At 48.2% G+C, this 16,010-nt stretch overlaps 1 long non-coding RNA gene across 1 annotated transcript; it reads left to right on the top strand.

The window, feature by feature from the left end:
* The first annotated feature begins 500 nt into the window (after positions 1 to 500).
* On the top strand, positions 501 to 1,781 carry LOC121133692. Its single transcript, XR_005870654.1, has 2 exons — positions 501 to 838; positions 1,358 to 1,781. It is a non-coding gene; the product is annotated as an uncharacterized LOC121133692 (long non-coding RNA).
* The last annotated feature ends 14,229 nt before the right edge of the window (positions 1,782 to 16,010 follow it).

Raw genomic sequence — 16,010 nt, forward strand, 5'->3', positions numbered from 1 at the left:
AAGGACCAGGTCCAATCCCCCAAAGGGCCAATATCCCGCACGATACAACTCCATCCTGTTATGTGGGATCAGGATGCGTGGGAAGGAAGCCCTTTCCAAAATGCTCTAGTAGCAGAATAGTAAGGTCAGTGGTCACACTCACGAGTCTGCGGCCTGGGTAGTTAGGGTTTGTATTGTTGTGACAAACACCACGACCAAAAGGCAAATCTGGGAGGGAAGGGTTTATTTGGCTTACACCTCAGCATTGCTGTATGTCACTGAAGGAAGTCGGGACAGGAACTCAAGCAGGGCAGAATCCTAGAGGCAGGCATTGAGGCAAAGGCCCATGGAGGGGTGCTGATTACTGCCTTGCTTCCCATGGCTTGCTCAGCCTGCTTTCTTATAGAACCAAGGACCACGCCCCCACCCCAGCCCAGGGATGGCTCCACCCACCATGGGCTGGGCCCTCCTGCATTGATCACTAATTGAGAAAATGCCTTATAGCTGTTACTCATGGAGGCATTTCCTCAGCTGAGGCTCCTTCCTCTGATGACTTTAGCTTGTGTCAAGTTGACACACAAAACCAGCCAGTACAGTCTGCATCTTCTAGCTTCTGGGACTGTCTTGATACCCGACAGAGGCTGTCACCTCAGCTGTTGGTCCAGGATATAGCGCGGTGACCCCACCTCTAAAGTGCTGCCTGGGCAGCCTCCATCCTGGAGAGGTGCTGGGTTTCCTGACCTGAGTCCCGCTCCCACGAGCTGCTGAGTGAGTGCCTTCTCATGCGGACAGTGTTCTGATGATGTCCCCATCATCCACTGAGTGGATCCACGATGCCCTCTAACCTTTTCCTGTGAAGGTAAGACAAAGACTGGCTGTTTGGGGTACTCATGTAGTTCATGAGATACACACTTTATATGGTTTTAGAAAGTAATGGCAATTGAAGCATTTTTCTTTTTCTTCCCCACTAAATGTCCACTTTCACACATTGTCCTTCACTTGCAGTGTGATCAAAACATGTTCACCTGACAGGGCTTTTTAGTATTTACTTGTCGCACTGCTGGTAGGAAGGAACGGTTGATTCTGTGGGAACCCCTGAGACGGAGACTGTAGAGATGTTTGTGGACATCATTGTGGTCTGGTGGTCACGTACAACCACCTCTCCCGTGACTCCTCGCCGATGACTTCCCTTCCTCAGCAGCCTCCGGCGCCGAGGGCTTGGAAAAGCTGACACACCCCTTCCTCGTCCACCCAGGATAGCGATGGTCACTGGGCCTAAGCTTTCCCGGTGGGCACCCTCCATCCATTCCCCAGCAGCAGGGAAGGTCAAGCCGCCAGTCCTCCTGATGTCCTGAGACAGAAGCTCTTTTCTCTCCAGACTTGCAGCGAGCTGACAGGATGTGGTCTCCCGGGCTGTGGGAGGTCTTCTTGCAACTTCAGAGAAACGGTGCCCAAGGCTGAAACTTGCTGAGAGCAGAGCAAAGCACTGCCTGGGGACAGCAGAGCAAAGCACTGCCTGGGGACCTGTGCGTGACTCCTTCCCTCCTCTCCCTCTCCCATACCCTGCGTAAATGAACCTCTGCCTCTGAACTTCCATCTACGCAGGCCAGGTTGAATCAGCACAACTCCTGTTATCTCCCATGCACACCCCTCCAAAAAAGATTTACTAATGGCGCTTTGACAGGGAGGACAACACGAACAAATCATGTGCCCAACCCAGTTTGTCTCCCATCCCACTTTGAAAAATCAAGTCTTTGAGTCCAGAATAGCGAAACGGTTTAATAAAACAATCCGTGTCCGGATTCTGTGTGTTTGAAGTTCCAGATTTCTCCCGTCACCAGGAAAAGACATTCCCCATCCCGTAAGTGCTCCTCACCTCCTACCAGGCCAGGTGAGTCTGCACTCTGCCTCCACCGCACAGGGCATGCGTCTCCAAGATGCCTTTCATTATTGTGCTGTGACATCCAGGTGGCCAGTGGGACTCCTCCTTTGTCCAGGCATTCCTTGAGGGCTGGTCATTTCTAGGCGGGCTGTGTCTAAACGGTCATATCAGAAGGGGAAGGCCAGTGGTTTGTTGAGTAAACAGCTGAACCTATGACACAGCTCATTCCATCCCCCTGGGCAGTTTCATGGAGCAATTCATCTATTTTCTGACTGGTTCCATGTAAACGCCTAGATGCTGAGTGCCCCCCCCCCAGTCTCTCCCAGTGGGTGAAGACTCCTTGGGAGCAGGAAATAGTTGGAGTGGCCATTTGCTAACCTGCTACACAGCAGCCTGTGTGGTTTCACCAAGTAGCATTTCAGATGGATAACATTCAGCAAGCCGATCCCTGTAGTGAATTAAAAATCCCTTTTGATTAAATTGCCTGCTACTTCAAACGCATAGGATCTAAGTGTGAGTTGTTTTTATTAAAATGTTTCATTTTTCTGGACCTGATTCAGTTTTTCAAAGCGGCACGGGAGAAAAACTGGGGAAGGGGACATGGTTTGCTAACGTTGTCCCTGGTCAAGGTGGCATTAGTAACTCCTCTTTGGAAGGGTGTTCATGGGAGGGTCAGTGGGTAAAAATTAGTGACACAGCCTTGCCTCGTGACTCTAAATCACAGGCCTGCGAGCCAGCAAGGACAAAGGAGTTGCTGGTTGATTTTGAACCTTGGAGCCATGGGCAGCTGGTGGCTTGACAGATGCTTGTGCAAACTGAATATGGTCTCTCCATTTCCAGCCTTGGGTTTCCAACACCCAGCCTGACTTAGCAGGGACTGGAGAGTACATCAGCCTCCTGGGGAACTGGAAATGAATTCATGTGACCCGCATCTTCTCAGGGACTCCTGGTAGCCGCAAGCCATGGTCATCCCTGAGTCATGTTGGGTTATTTCTAAGTGTGTGTGTGTGTGTGTGTGTGTGTGTGTGTGTGTGTGTGTGTGTACAGCACCATCCCTTGTCCATGCAGGATAATTTTCATCCTCACAGGACAGGAATGCCTCTAACTAAATCACATTCATATTTCACCTACAATGTTCAAGGCACAGACAGCTGGGAGAGGGTCCCTGTTTGGAATTCTGGAGACTAGTTGCTGCTGATCTGTTTCTGACCTGTGCGTTCTGAGGAAAGCCATCTTCTTGCTGTCAAGGACTGAACTGGGGTATGACCTTTAAGAGCCCTCCTGGGGCTGATGTTATCACACACCCCCATCTTGCTCTCATAATTAGGGTTTATACATTAGCTACAGAAAGAGATAACTGATCCTGGTTAGATAGCCTTCCAGAGAGAAGTGTTCTCAGGGAACACTTAACAATTTGTTTTTCTATGGCCTGAGATGTCCTCAGGCACACAGAGCAGAGCCCAACTGGTACCCATTAGCTACTGCGCCGGTGTAGCTGATGAGCTCTCTAGAGTCTATCCGGTGATCTCTTTACTTAAATGCCTTTTTCCTGTGCGAGGAGTGTTTGGCCTCTTCTTTACTCAATAAACTCTTACCATCCTGCAAAAGCAGCTCCAGCATGCCTTTTTTAGAATGTCTTATCTGACCTGCTTGGGAACATCGAGTAGATTCAACTTACCAATTTCTTAAGTATGCCTGCTTTTCCTGACATATTTATTGGAGGGGAAAAAAATACCAACCCTTGTCATGGAGACTGAGAGAGGTTCACACACACAAATCCCCTTCTATAAAGGAAGGCATGAGCTGTAGTGAAGTGATGAGGGTTTAGCAGAGGGAAGTACAAACATCCTTGCGGGCAGAGTCCGGAATGAACCCTGTTGCAAGTGTCCTCCTCACTGGACCCCAGGCTGCTGGCCAGAGCCTAGAGGATTTTTCCCCCCAGCACTCAGAGGTGTCTGCTTGCTGAGACTATGTAAGCTCTGAGGCACTCAAGGTGAAGTCACTTGTGGTCCCCAGAAGCTGCCTCGGGAGTCAACAGCAATATTTTCTTCATGCAGGGCTCCTAGTCCGGCTATGCAAGATGGCGTGTTTTTAATGTTATTTAAATTCGGAAATAATTTCAGGTTGACCAGAGAGTCACAAAGACGGTCCAGTGTGTCCCTGGAGCCCTTGGCCTGCTTCCATGGTGTTGACTTCACATATGCCCATAGTCTTTCTGACGAAGTGCAGGAGACGTCATTGGGACAAAAGTAACTGAGTCACAGACAGGAATCCAGCTTCCTGCGCTTGTCAATGGCCTTTGTTTTGTTGTGCCCAAATTCTGAACCCCAAAATCACCAAGAGGCCCATCTCGATGCAAAAGCAAAGAGTCTTTTATTGTAGATGTGTAACAAGCTAACCCCATTAGCTCGGGCCCTTCACCCAGCCACCATGGCGAATGGCTGGAGAAAGACCCCAAACAACCTCAAGGCAGGGGTATTAAAGGGCAGTGTAAGGGGAGTGTCTAGGGGTATGAGACAGTCTCAGGATTGGTGCGCTTCCAGGTTTGGGTGACCTGCCCTGTGCTGATTGGTCAACTGGTTGTTATGGCCCATAGGCCCTCCCAGGGTGGTTGCTATGTTCTGCAAGTCACTGTTGTGCACTGTCTGTAAAGCACATCCAGAGCCCTTAAGCACAGCCCTGTTAGCTAACTTCTGATTGGTTCCTTGCCACGAGGAGGGCATCTGACCTTAGTGACCAAGACAGGAGCGGCAAGGTCTTGCAAGCACGTGTTAGCCTGTAATGACTGCTAAAATGGGGGACTGGTCACTACAGGTTCTGGTCTCGGAGCTCATCCAGGATCCCACACTACAATCAGCCACCGTGTCATACCAATCTCCAGCCAGTGTTGTGTCTCAACTGTGCTAGCTTAATTATCCCCAGTTTTCTTTCCTTATTTTTGCTTATCCAATATGTTTTTCACATCGTGTGTCTCGACCCCGTTCATTCCCCATCCCTTTGCATCCGCCCTTGCAACTGCCCCCAAAATAAAACAGAATTTAAGAGAAAAGAGTGAGTTCGAGGCCGGGCTGGACCAACAGCCTCCAAAACAATACAGAGAAACCCTGTTTGGTAAAAACCAAAAAAAAAAAAAAAAAAAAAAAAAAAAAGAGAGAAAAGAAAAATATGACGTGCAGTAAATAAACCCCTTTGTCCACATATCTTAACTTGCAAGTGTTCATTGCAAGGAGTCATTGGTCTGTTTCGAGGCCTCTGGTTTCTACTACACCATCCATAATTAGCCCCATTCTTAAGGAGAAATCACCCCATGGAGCCTGCCCCCCCCCACACCTTAGCAACATTTGTAATCTCAATCTAAATGAATATGCAGGAATAATGCATGTATATGTTACATGCTTCTATAATTTATTTCTGCTAACTAGAAACAGAGTTTTTGCAGCTCCTGGAAATGCATAAATTATTTGTTTCCTTAAATTATGGATGACATGTTTATAGCAAGCACATATAAATTGTAAGTGTACATTATAAATACCTAATCCTATTTGCCAACATTTATTACCCATGTGCTGGGGGCTGAACTTCATGCTAAACACTTGGCAATCATCTTTTCATTAAAGTTTCTCTGTTGTCCCACAGAGAAAACAAAATGTCTTAGGTTTTAACTTGTCTTTCATTAAACAGAAACTTGGAGAACATTTTGAGGAAGCTTCAATATGCAGGAGATGGAGGCTTCTGGGGAAGAATGAGGGCCACCATTTAGAGGTGTCCTAACTGGAGGATGCCCATCTGGACAGTGTGTTCTGAGTGTCCCAGGTGCTGCTGCAGGAACTTGTCCAGATGCCTAAGCTTGGAAGCAAAGGGGACTTCAAGGAGGGACAGCCTCTTTCGTTCACTGAGTTAAGCTATGCTGTTTATTTCCCCTGTGGAGGCATAGAAGCACTAGATTCCTTCACCACGAGCTTCCTTCAGGAACTGTAGCCCACGTGTGTGGACCAGACAGACTGAGAGTCAAACACCCCGACCACAGGGATCATCTCTGGTAGTGTCTGATGTCATCTCTGCCTTTCCCCCACCCTGGTGTTGTATCTTTAGACTAATAATGTCACCTCAGGCCCCTGCCTCCCGCGAGGCTGGCCCAGCTCAGTTTCTCACTTCCGCCACTGAGTCCCTGCTTGTGTAGTGAAGGTGCTTCATGCTGTCCCTAGGAAGTGTGAGCCTCCCTGTGCCCCAGGACCTTTGTCCCACTTCCCCTCCTTTCTGGTACCTTCGTTTTTTTTTTTTTCAGTCCCCATGACGCTTACCACCCTGTGTTTTCATCTCTTACTCACCAGACAGAGTGACTGAAACACATTTACAATGCAGCGTAGGGCGACAGGAGAGTCAAAGTTACAGATTAAGAAGTGATTGGGAGATAAGGATAAGGACTGGGCTCCTCAAGCTTCCCAGAGGCTTGGGAATGAGCTTTGTAAGGCACTGGGAAGAACCAGGGAGCATCACAGCTGTGGAAGCAGACCCGTCTCTTAGCTCTGTCCGAAGGAGAACCAGCAGGGCTGAATGGGTTGTGCTGAGCTCAGAAAGCATTAGTCAAGGGACTCAGTCACATCCCTGGGGTTGCATGGAAGCAGTGCTGGGGTAGAAATGGAAAAAATCACACTCCAGAGCCACCGGGTGCCCTGGCTCCGCCTCTGGGCCTAAGGCAGTCTCTGGGGAGGAGAACCAGTGATCTGTGGGTTCACACCCTTTAGCCCCTGATGAGACCCACAGCACCGGGTGTGGGGAGTGTGCCCAAGAGGATGCCTTTGCCCTCCAATAGGCGTCATTTCCCTGCGCTCCTCGAAGTGCAAGCCAAATGTCTGGCTTCCTCAGTTTCCGAACATTCCATAAGACAGAACCCCTACAATCCAGGCTACTGCATATGGTACAGCCTCTCACAGCTGCAAGCTTCCCTGGCATTTTACCCACAGAACTGTCCTATCTACTGGGACTATGTATTATGAGGATTTACCTGACTCCTCCAAAATTATTTTTTATCATGGAGCTCAGAGTTGGAGACTTGCCCACGGAATCTCTTACTGCCAGACACTGACATGAAGTTTGTGTGTCCTGGCTCTACATTCTCCTTGACTGTGGCTCCTGGAGGCCAGGAGTTATTTTATTCATCCTGCACCCTTCATGGCCGTGACAGGCTGGCCACAGAATAGATGCCACCTGCACCAAAGAGCTTGCTTCCCACAGGTTAATGCCCTTCCCTTGGCCCTGACCACACACCCTGGCCATGGTCAGTAGGCCTCCCCACCACCCAGGAGGAGCCTCTCAGTGGGGAGGGGAGGAAGGTTGGCTCATGAGGGTTGGAGATTTGGGGCCTCCTGGAGGATGGTACAAAGTTGCTTAACTTGTCTACAGACTGACTAATGTCTTGATGACTCACAGAGTCAAGGGCACCTGGAACTGGCTTTGGCTCTTGATCCCAGGGAAGGAAGTCCTCCCATCCATGTTTTGTAACACCCGGGGGCACTAATTTTTTGTCTGGAAGCAAGATCAGGTCTAGCAGCTCTTCAGAAGTAAAATATTGGCACTTGTTGCCCTGACCTGTAGTCTAGACAGATTTTGTCCTTCAGCAAGTATGGAAGGGCAGGTTGTGCTGAAACCAATATTATCTGTAGTTTGATCACCATACAGGACTATACAGGTGTTCAGGTACAATTCTAGTTTCAGTGGATTATCTTTTTTTTTTAAAGAAAGGTTTATTTTTTTAATTTATTTATCTATTACATATACAATATTCTGCCTACATGCCAGAAGAGGGCACCAGACTGAATTGTAGATGATTGTGAGCCACCATGTGCTTTCTGGGAATTGAACTCAGGACCTCTGGAAGAGCAGTCAGTGCTCTTAACCTCTGAGCCATCTCTCCAGCCCCAGTGGATTATCTTTTAACCATACTCCTTACCTGAACTGTCACTGGATTGAGGTTACCCATGGTGATGACCAGAGGGGAAGAAGGGGCCAATGGTCGTTGGCGGTATGGGAAGTCATAGGGAGCAATCCCAGAAACAGTATTTTTCTGTGGCCTCTGCTTCAATTCCTGTTTCCAGGTTCCTGCCTTGAGTTCCTATCTTGACTTCTCTCTATAAGCTGTAAGCTGAAATAAACCTTTTCATCCCCAAGTTGGTTTTAGTAATGGTCTTCATCATAGCACTAAAAACCAAACTAAGACATACATGGATCCAAATGGACGCCAGCACTTTATGATTATCAAAAAACAAGCCTAGTAGGTGACAATCACTGTCTACTGCTGATAGGGGTATGTCCTGTGCCATCTATAGTAATCAAAGGCTTTGGACTTCTGATTGTAAGTCTGCAGAGCACTACATCATTAGGAAGCTCTCATCTCTCTTACTGGTGGTCCAAAGCAGAGTGGTCAGCCTTGAGACAATTTGCACGCCACCAACAAAACAGACTTAGTAGGTTGCATTTATATCTAATGGTGCGTACACATATACACACATACATGTATACAACAATAATAACCAAAGAAAAGGGGGCTATCAAGTTAAGAGTTGGGAAGGACATGGGAGTGGTTCAAAGGGGGCAGCAGGGAGGGGTTGGGGGAGGAAAAGGGAGAGGAAGTATTTCAGTAGCCAAAAGAGACATTCATCAAGCAAACTTCCTGCCTGTCCCACCGCCTGCTACCATCAAAACGTGATTCACCTGACAGCAGAAATATCTGCTGTCTCAGACTATGCATGAAGCCCCAGTATGAAGGGCTAAGGATAGATGGAGATCTAGTGTGGGAATGGCAGGTCTGGCCACAGAAGGACCCATTCCGTGTGAGAGCAGAGTGGGGCTTCTGTAGGAAGGTCAGATGGAAAAGGGGAATGGGGAGTCGAGATAAGACATTAAGCTCCAAAAAGGTGTCCGTGGAATGTGGACGGGAGTCTGAAAGGGGAGCATGGGGAAATACCTCATCCCACAGAGACAGAGGAGTATCAAAGACCCCGGTGCCTCACAAGCACGAGATACCTACAGTGGCTAGAAGGCAGAGGATATGTGAAGCTTCTTTAGGAGATGGGAAGTGGGTGGGCTTCCTAGGCAAGGATGGGTGGCTCAGTTTTCTTAGGTGCCCATTCAAGACAGCTGCCTATTGGGTTTGTGGAGACCAGAGGAAGGCGTCTGTAAGTGAACTGTCTGGGACATCCAGAACAGGATGACAATATATCATCGATATTAGGTAGGACATAGCTTATGCCTGGTCTCTAGGGTACTGTTTCAAGCAGCACCAGTCAGATGCCTGATCAGGATCCAAGCACAGCTGAAGAGAAAGACGTCTGTTTCTGTGTTCATCCTTCTTTCTGCTGCTGAGCCTTGAGAGTCCAGAGCAGAGGGATTGGTTTCATAGCTTTGGAAGGCTGTTCCTTCTAGTTCCTCTTCCCCAATTGCTGGTTCTCAAGTCCTAGGATAATATGGTTGATTCGGTCTGTGTGCTTGGAAGTTTAATCTTTTTCTGGGCTCTTGACAATTTCGGAAGTTGAACCTGAAGCTATGATACCTATCAGATGAGGTGTCATTCAGGGGTGGGGGAAGGGAGAGAGGGCAGACTGTGTCTTAGAAGCCTAACATGTAATTATTCCTGATCAAATTTAGCTGTCCAATAAAGGCAGTAATTACCAGCTGAGGATCATCAAGGCATCTTTGCAGAGCAAGTGTGCTGTTTGGATGCTTCTATCATTAGGCTAAGGACTCTTCAGACTTCTGTTCTTTTGTGGCATCCTTCATTTGCAAGGCTGTGGTGCCCACACCACAAGCAAGTCTGAGGTTTTGGAAAATGAAAGACGAGGTGCCCAGCCATTTGTGCTAAGAGAATGCATGTGCGTGCTTTTATTGCAAGAGAATGCATGCGTGTGTCTTTATTTCAAATGCTAAGAGGTTTTTTCTTCATTGCAGAGAGGAAGCAGCCTTATATACAGGCTTACAGCACAGTGGAAAAACTCCAGGTTGAAGAGATCGTGTTTTCCTTATGCTAGATGTTGATGTCAGTGGGGCAAGGTCGGGGCAGTAAGCCAGGACTAGAAAACAGGATGCACTTGTTGGCTGACCAGCGACTCACAGAGATCCTGTGGGGCTGGGACCTAACACAAGGCTACTGATACCCACCCAAGTCATGGCTTTCTGTGACTACACTGTGCTGTGTGCTCAGGATACAGAGATGGTGAGGGGGGATATCTGTCCATATCATCTGGGACCAGTGCAGGCCACACAGGTCATCAGGACAAAGCTCCTAAGTATTTTGTGCTTTAAGTCAGAGACAATATGTGCAGCCAGGAAAGGCTTCTTAGATAGCTCTGAAGGGGAAAGTATCCTGGCTGTTGGAAGGGAGGCTATATCTATAGCTCTGAAGGGAAAGGTATCCTGGCCTTCAGAAGCTAGGCAATACCTACAGCTCTGTTCTGGTGGTGAATGGTTTCACCACAGGAATGCAGCAATACTGCTCCCCTCCAAGAGAGCCATGAAAACTCAGCTCTGTTCCCTTCTGCTAAGGGAGTTTCCCACAGAGATGTAGCAATTTTGGTTAAGGTCCAGGGAAAGTTGTTACTTTTCTCTTCCTCTCTGCTAAGGAGTCTCCCCTCCCAAGGGTTCCACCTCCCACAGAAATGTAGCAGTTTGCACCTGCTCAGGCAAAAGTTGTTACTTCTCTGTCCTGATCCATTCCAGCAAAAGAAGGCCTTTGCCCAAGAGCTTTACATGGGAAGGAGGAATCCAGGAGGGTGGCTACATCTGCGGGGGTGGAGAAGGGAAGCGGCCAACTGAACAGGCACAGGGCTTCTTAGGGTGGGGTTTTCACAGGGAGATTTTCAGGGTGGGACTTGGTCGGATTTCAATCCCTGGAGCTTAGTTAGACAAGCCTAGAGATTGGCTGGATTTCATGTTCAGTTTGTCAGGGGCAGAGTGTGTTTCTTTGGCTCTGGTTTCAGGATCAGGGTGTGTTTCTTTGGCTGGCCCTTTTGCCCTATGTATTCGAGTGCAGCAAGTAATAATTCTCCAGAGAGCTTGGCACATGCAGAGACGTGGATGTAAGAAAGCTGTAGAAGCGTGGGCACGTAGCAGTACGACATGGCAGGAATGTGACGTGTTAGGGGAGGGGCAGTTGAGAGAAGTGAGCTAGGGGGAGACACCACGTCTGCTCACAGACTTTGTTCAACACTCCCTTCACCCGTCTGTTGTAGGTGAGACGTGAAGGTCCTGGGTGTGGCCAGATCCCATTGCTAAAATGCACTCTGGCTGGGGTCGTAAGGAAGTGATGTCAGTCCCAGCAACTGGGCAAAGCAAGCTGCCGCTGCTGTCGCCATCCAGGAGAGAGGCTGGGAGAAGGAGGCAGAGGCTGGGAGGCAAGCACTGTTTGCACATTTACCGTGGAAAGATGGGATTTGCGGAGGGAACTGGGCTCTTCATTGTGATGGAAACACTACGTGAGATCTTACTCCTGTGGAGTCAGAAGGGCATGAAACAGAAAGCAGACAGAATGCTATCATCAGGCCCGTGGCTTGTGTGTGGAGACAGAAGTCAGGAAGCCAGTGCATGTGTGATTGGACTCAACTGTGGTGAGTCTCACCCGGACCCAACTTCTCCAATAAGACTCTATTATGATATTCATGCTGCCAGAATTCTAGTGTAACAAAGAGGGACAAGACTTTCCATACACGGGTTTAGCGTAGAGCATCCCTCTTCCAAAAGGCCTTCAAAGGATTCTGAATTGTGCGGTCTTGGGCCTGGACCTTCTTTGTTTATTTGCTTCTTCTGTAGAGTTAGACATTTGGAAGGGGCTTCGGAAGCAGCAAGCTGGGTGTCAGGAGCGAATGCCACTCCCCACTGCTACTCATTCCTCTTTAGTGGCTTGCTCCTCTAGTTAGTATCATAAATCAGAGGGAGAGATAGAGATAGAGATAGAGATAGAGATAGAGAGAGAGAGAGAGAGAGAGAGAGAGAGAGAGAGAGAGAGAGAGAATAAACTACTATCATGGTCCAGTATAAAAAATAAGAAGCTGGGGAAAATATCCTTTCTGTTTAAAAAAAACAAAAAGCAAGCATGCCTTTCCACAGGTGATAAAACCCAGCAGTACCAGTCAGAAGCAGCAATCATTGACTCCATCGCTCTATAGACCAAAGCTGCTGTTCCAAGTAACTGTCTAACAGGGTCTTAAGCAAAGCACTACCCATCATGACTATTTTAAGCAGCTATGGATCGAGGTTCAGGAGATTGACATTCTCAAGGTAAAGCCTTGTGGACTGCTCTCTGGGTGGAACTGTAGGATTCCAAGCCAGAGTCACTGTCAGGACAGGTTATGGGTTTGTGGGTTCAGCACCAGCAGAGAATTCACTGTTCGGTGGTGGAGAGGTTGGGTAACTTACAGGTGGTCTCTACTTGTGATTTCAGCTGTGATTCTAAGTGTTCAACCAGAGTCAGTTTTCTGCAAAAAGGCCTGCAGTGTCATTCTGTGCCACAAGGCATCCCTACCTAAATTGTGGCAGTTGAGAATATGCCACGCAGGGCTGGTAAGTTGTCTCAGCAGGCAATGGTTGCCAAGTCTGATGATCTGAGTTTGATCCCTAGTAGTAGAAGAAAAAACTGACCTACACACACACACACACACACACACACACACACACACACACACACACACACACACTGTGGCACATGTGTCCCCGCTCCTGGCCACAAAATAAGTAAGTAAATGTCATTAAATGCATCCTCGGACATGGTAATGATCAATAGTATGCCACGCACAGCCTTTCCAGATGCTTTCAGAGATGATGTTCCTACTCTGAAAAACATTCTGAGTAGGAATTAAGGTTCCCCTGCATCTAAGAGGTGTTATCTGACTTTCCCAAGATCACATTATTTGAACGTAACTCTCCTGCCCTGAGAATTTATATCCTTTGTAATGTCATGAGGCTCTTAATATGGACTTTCTTCCCCTGATAGCCAGGGAATAGGTGACCCCACCCAAGGTCTATCAAATCCTGCTCTCTGAAGAGAGTTCAATGCAAGTTTGTAAATAAGGAAACAGTATTTGGAAGACTAGACAAGGGCAGAACTTGGGTGTGATACAAATGTTGATCCAAGGGAGAAACGTCTGTTGAGTCCTGCACGCAATGGTGACTCTTGGAGCCATGCCGTGGTGTCATGTCTTCTGTCGATTGGAAGCACACCCACATTCCTCAGTGCTGGTGCAGGAGAAGGCCCCTTCCATCGAGTCATGGAGACACAGACCCACTGTGGTACAGGGCTGTTCTCTGAGCCAACAACAGCCAACACTGGGAGTCTAGCTGTTTCCACTTGCACAGGACTGTCCCAGCCAGGCTTGTCCATTGCTGACATTTCTTCGCAGAGGGAGGTGAGAGTGTCCCGAGACCCTCATTTGAGTATCCAGTCACTCCATACCACCTATTGCATACAACACAATTCTACCCTAACTGCACATGGCTTCAGGGAGAGGCAAGAATGTACAGGCCATGGAGAACCAGTGTGTGTGTGTGTGTGTGTGTGTGTGTGTGTGTGTGTGTGCATCTAAGGCTGTGAGAAAGCCATCACCCGCTGGGTAAAGACTTTCCAGGAAGGCAGTTTTTCATGGGAGCAAACCATACTCCTGTAAGTAAGCCCTATGGTCTGTAAATAATCCCAACCAATGCATTGATTTGTCCGAATGAACTCTGCTAGAATTGCACCTCAATTTGTTGGGTGGGTTTTAGGAGGAGGAGGAGAAGGTGGAGGATGAGGAAGAGGAAGGTAGGGAGGAAAGGAAGGATGGAGAGAGGTAGACAATGTTTATGTCTCTCTGAGAAAGAAGTTTAGAAACACCTCCTGAGTCTAAGATGACCTGACCTGACTTACTCTTCTCTCCCACGGCTCCTGCCTGATCTTAGTCTCCTGGCCATCCCTGATCATCAGTCCCTAGGCTGTCCCTCCAGGAATCCATCCTGTACTTTGCTACTTATCTTTTAAATTTTTTAAATTGAGTATTTTAAAATCTCATGTTAAATTAATACATACTTATTCTGGAAAATTTGGAAGATACTAGGCAAGAAATTATCCCAGAGAAAAACTGAAACCAAATCTGGGCTCATTTATTTCCAACTTTTATAATGTGAATGCCTTCATGATTGCTGCCATTAGAGATCTGCTACTATGGATGGGGGAAGAGATCTGTTACTATGGATGGAGGAAGAGATCTGTTACTATGAATGGGGAAGGGCACTGTGACCCAAAGAGTCATAGCAACAGAGAAAGGAACAAAATGGAGAAACAAAGTCATCGTTTCCCACCACGCCCGTCCAGAAGGAAAAGAGACCTGTGTTTTGCAGGCATAGCTGTCTTGTGTGTCTATGCAGGGAGTCCCCAAGATCAAGTGGAGGACCTCCTAGGAGAATCCCATCATTTTTTCAAAACAATTTGCTGAATCCATCCATGCAAAAACAGTCCTGCTGATAGAAGACTCAGCAAAGTAAGGACCCTCTCTCTCTCTCTCTCTCTCTCTCTCTCTCTCTCTCTCCCTCTCTCTCTCCCTCCTCTCCCTCCTCTCTCTCTCTCTCCCTCCTCTCTCTCTCTCTCCCTCCTCTCTCTCCTCTCTCTCTCTCTCTCTCTCTCTCTCTCTCTCTCTCTCCCTCCTCTCTCTCTCTCTCTCTCTCCCTCCTCTCTCTCTCTCCCTCCTCTCTCTCCCTCTCTCTCTCCCCCTCTCTCTCTCCCTCCTCTCTCTCCTCTCTCTCTCCCTCCTCTCTCTCTCCCTTCTCTCTCTCCTCTCTCTCTCCCTCCTCTCTCTCTCTCTCTCCTCTCTCTCTCTCTCCCTCCTCTCTCTCTCCCTCCTCTCTCTCTCCCTCCTCTCTCTCTCTCTCCCTCCTCTCCCTCCTCTCTCTCCTCTCTCTCTCCCTCCTCTCTCTCTCTCCCTTCTCTCTCTCTCTCCCTCCTCTCTCTCTCTCTCCCTCCTCTCTCTCTCTTTACCCCCTTTCTCTTTCTCTCTGTGTGTGTTTTCAAACACACATACACACACAGGCACACACATGATCTTACACACTTGTGGGCCTGATGCAGGGGACAGAGCATGCATGGACATTTTAGGAAGGTGGAAATTCATTCTGTCACACATTCATTTACCGGTAGTGCCAGTAGCAGGGACACGGTGGATGTCCCCTCTGCTCAGGTTTTGAGCAGGTACTAGGAACTTAACAATGACTAGCTGAGATTGCTTTTTTCGTGAAACACAGAGAGAGAGAGAGAGAGACAGAGACAGAGACAGACAGAGACAGACACAGAGACAGAGAGAGAGATTCTCAGGGGCTCACAATATCCCCCCTCACACACACAGCAAGGGTTCCCGACTGTTCTGGTTAGTTTTTTCTTTTTTGTTAACTTGATACAAGCTAGAATTAATCTAGGAAGAGGAACCTCGATAGAGAAAATGCTTCCATCCGCTTGACCTGGAGGGCCATCTGTAGAGCGGTTTCCTGATTGATGTGGGAGGGCCCGGCCACTGTGGGTGGCGCCATCTCTGGACAGGTAGGTGGTCCTCGGAAGTCTGAGAACCATGGCTGGGTAACAGCTGGAGGAACAAGGTAGCAAGCGGCCATCCCTCCATGGTTTCTGCTTCTATTCGCTCCACAGGTTCTTGGCCTGATGTACTGCAATGACTACAAACTGTAAGCTGAGATAAACCCTTTCCTCCTCAGGTCGGTTTTGTGAGTATTTTATCAGAGCAATCGAAAACAAACAGAGGCATCAACCTTGGCATCATTAATATTTGGGTCAGTTCATTCTTTGTTGGCAGAGAGGGGCTGTAGCATTGTCCCTCCTCCTACCCATAATCAAAAATGTCCCCAGGGAAAGCCCAAATGTCAAGGGGGTGGAATGCCCACCGGTTGTAAAGCTCTGTTATCGGTCCCATATTGAAGCAAGTAATTTGGTGATGGAGAGGGGACACAGTCAGCCTTCTTTCTAGGGTTCGGTGCCATTGGAGCCAATCTACCATGGGTTGAAATGTTTTGGGAAAATAATTCATCAGGTAATCCGGTGGAAACGATGGGTATGAGGCCCTGAGAATGTCTGGACGTGTTCTCTGTGTTTCCCCTTTGTCCTGCATACCTGGTGTTCCTCCCTCCT

Source organism: Mesocricetus auratus, unplaced genomic scaffold (assembly GCF_017639785.1).
Source record: "Mesocricetus auratus isolate SY011 unplaced genomic scaffold, BCM_Maur_2.0 Super-Scaffold_100023, whole genome shotgun sequence".
Lineage (NCBI taxonomy): Eukaryota > Metazoa > Chordata > Mammalia > Rodentia > Cricetidae > Mesocricetus > Mesocricetus auratus.